Below are 3,481 nucleotides of genomic sequence, written 5' to 3'. Positions count from 1 at the left end.
ATTCTTGCCTGGAGAATCCCATGGACAGAGGAGCCTGGTGGTCCCTAGTCTGTGGGGTCACAAAGAGTCGGGCACGACTGAGCGACTTTAACCTTTTTTATGTTAACCTAAACAGCTAATTTCTCCCTGCCCCCATCCTTTCCTCTTGGGAATTATAAATTTCTAAATCTGTGAGGCTGTTCCTCTTTGGTAAAGAAGTTCATTTGTATCCACTTTTTTATATTCCACCTAGAAGTGGGCTTCCGCTGTGACTTAACTGGTAAAGAATCTACCTGCAATGTGGGAGACCTGGGTTGGGAAGATCCCTGGAGAAGGGAAAGGCTACCCACTCCAGTATTCTAACCAGAATTCCATGGACTGTCCAGTCCATGGGGTCGCAAAGAGTTGGACACAACTGAGCAACTTTCACTAGAAGTGATATCATATGATTCTTGTCTTTTTCTGTCCACCTGGAGATGGCATTACTCGATCCTTGTTGCTGTTTAAAGGGCCACAGCAAGTCTTCTATCTCCCCACTTATCACTATTGTAACTGGAGTCTTACCGTTAGCCCTAGTTCCTGGTTGTAAATTAGAGTGGATTGTGAGAGCAGAAGCCAAAAACGCTTGTCTCTTTAATACTTGTTTTCTTTTAATTAATGCGTACTTTTTATTAGAGTAAGCTTGACTTACAATGCTGTGCCTCCCCGAGAAGTTCAGAATCTTGCTCACGTTTACCCATGCCCATGTCTATTCATGTTTGGTTTCTTTCTCATATAGGTTATTAGAGTGGTTTGTACCCACCATTGGCAATGTAGGTCATGTCGATTACGTATTTTATACGTATTGTCAGTATGGAGTGTCCCAGGTGGCCCTAGTGATACAAAACCCTCCTGCCAATACAAGAGACATAAGAGACGTGGGTTCCATCCCTGGGTCGGGAAGATCCCCTGGAGGAGGGCATGGCAACCCACTCCAGTATTCTTGCCTGGAGAATCCAATGGAGAGAGGAGCCTGGCGGGCTGCAGTCCATGGGATTGCAAAGAGTCGGATGCGACTTAGCAAGCATGCGGATACTAGAACAGACAACCAAAGGCTGTGTCGCCTTCCCACTTTTTTAAAACTAAGTATAACTTTATTTCTCATTGTAGTAAGCTTGATATACAAGTTGATATAGGTTGCAGATGTGCAAAATGTTTTCTTCTTTTAATTTTAAAAATACATATATGTATCCACATTTGGATTTTTTTCTAAATTATTACACAGTGTTGATGGAATATTCCCTTGGTATACCTAATTCCTTGTGGATTATCTATTTTATGTGGAATGATTATATTAGTTACATCTAAATTTTTGAGTTTATATCTTACCCTCTACATTTTTCTTTTTTAAGCATATCTCTTATGTCTCTGAGTCTTACGTTTTCCTGAACTAATTCATTGGTGTGTAAGTTCAGGTTCCACCTATAAGTGATACGATCATTTTTTTTTCTCATTCTGGCTTTTACTTAGCTTGATCATCCTGAGTTTTGTCTGTGTTCCTGAAAACTGAGTTATTTCATTCTTATTTCTGGCTGAGTTACGCTGCACTGTGTACATGCATCATTTCTTCTTTATGCATTTATCTCTCCATAAACATTTTGTATGCTTCCATTTGTTATATACTATGAAGTGTGGTCCATAGCACACTTGGCTGCATGAGCCTTTTAGAAATCTCGTTTCCTCTTCAGACGCCCGTTTGGAGTGGTTCTGCAGGCATCTATGGGACATCTACTTTCTTCTCCTAAGCGCAGGTCCATACTTCTCTCTAGCAACTCATCCTTTACACGCCACCAGCACCAGGACACGGTCCCCTTTCCTTCATGCCTTTTCTACCATTTCCTTCTTTTAAATTTATCATCATGGCCTCTCACATTGGTGCAGAATGCTCTCCTGTTGTGATTTTGATTTTATGTCTGGCATAATTCATAGTGTTAGGCAGATTTCCATGGGCTGTTTTTTTTAAGCACTGTGAGTAGAATTTATGGTAGAAAAATTTCTTCCTGATAGCCTGTCCTGTTTTTTATTATTGTCGATTTGTTTCCCAAGAAGATTTAAGTGCAGGTATCGTTTAGAGCCCAGCATTTTGTGAATATGAAGTGCTCATGAGCAATAGTTTTAAGTTTGCTGTTTTGGAAAGGGCCACAGAGTGGCAGAATTACTTCATGATGTCCTCTTGTTACTATGGTAACCGGAGCCTTGGGTAAGTCCTGGCTTCTCATTGTAAACCGGAGTGGAATGTGAGAGTAGAATCCACCAAACCTTGGGTCTCATTACTTCTTTGTCTTTTATTTAGTAATATGTATTCTTTATTGCAGTAAACTTGACTTACAATATTGCGTTTCCCTAGTGGTATGGAGTCTTTTTCACTTATATTCCTGTAGGTTTGTATTTTTGTTTTTCCCAACGAGGTTATTAGAGTATTTAGTAAAACACCCTTGGAAAGGTGGATCCATGTTGATAATTTATATATCTCATTGTTACAACTTAATCCCAACCTCTTAATCCTTCCACCCACCATTGTGCTAAGTTGCTTCAGTCATGTCCAGCTCTTTGTGACCCCATGGGCTGTAGCCCACCAGGCTCCTCTAGGCAAGAATACTGGACTGGGTTACCATGCCCTCCTCCAGGGGACCTTCCCGATGCAGGGGTGGAGCCCACATCTTTTCATGTCTCCTGCACTGGCAGGCGGGCTCTTTACTGCTAGCGTTACCGAGTAGTGGGAGACCTCCACCCGTCCTGTGTGTGTGTATTAGTCACTCAGTTGTGTCTGACTCTTCGCGACCCCTTGAACTGTGGCCCGCCAGGCTTCTCTGCCCATGGGTTTTCCCAGGCAAGGATACTGGAGTGGGTAGCTGTATCCTTCTCCAGGGGATCTTCCTGACCCAAGGATCAAACCCAGGTCTCCTGCATTGCAGGCAGATTCTTTACTGTCTGAGCCAGCAAGGAAGCCACCTGCCCCGACCTGGTAAGTTTGTTTCCTAAGACTGTCTGGTTATTTCACATGTAAATGAGTTCTTCGGGAAGAATTTCTAATTCCCACCTACAAGTGATATCATATGATATTTCTTTTTCTCGCTCTGACTTCGCTTACTGTGATTATCTCTAGGTTAATCTCTATGATTGCAAATGACATCAGTTCATTTTGTCCTGGCAGAGTTATTATTCCATTGTGTACATGTATGACTTGGTCTTTATCCACTCCTCTCTTCATGTACATTTTGATTCCTTTCTTGCCTTGACAAGTGGATATCCTGTGAGTGTACTTTTGGGGGCATAACTTATTCGAATTCTGATATCTCTGCCTATATTCATAAAGATGGGACTGCCAGATCATGAGGCAGCTCTAGTTTTACCTTTAAAAGTTGGTTTTTATAATGGCTGTTACCAACTGCATCCCACCAGGTTCATAAACATGTCCTCTTTTCTCAAACCGACTCCAGAGTTTCTTGAATGTAGATGTTTT

The sequence above is a fragment of the Cervus elaphus genome, chromosome 32 (genome assembly GCF_910594005.1).
Source record: "Cervus elaphus chromosome 32, mCerEla1.1, whole genome shotgun sequence".
Classification (NCBI taxonomy): domain Eukaryota; kingdom Metazoa; phylum Chordata; class Mammalia; order Artiodactyla; family Cervidae; genus Cervus; species Cervus elaphus.
Note: the sequence above shows the minus strand (reverse complement) of the source record.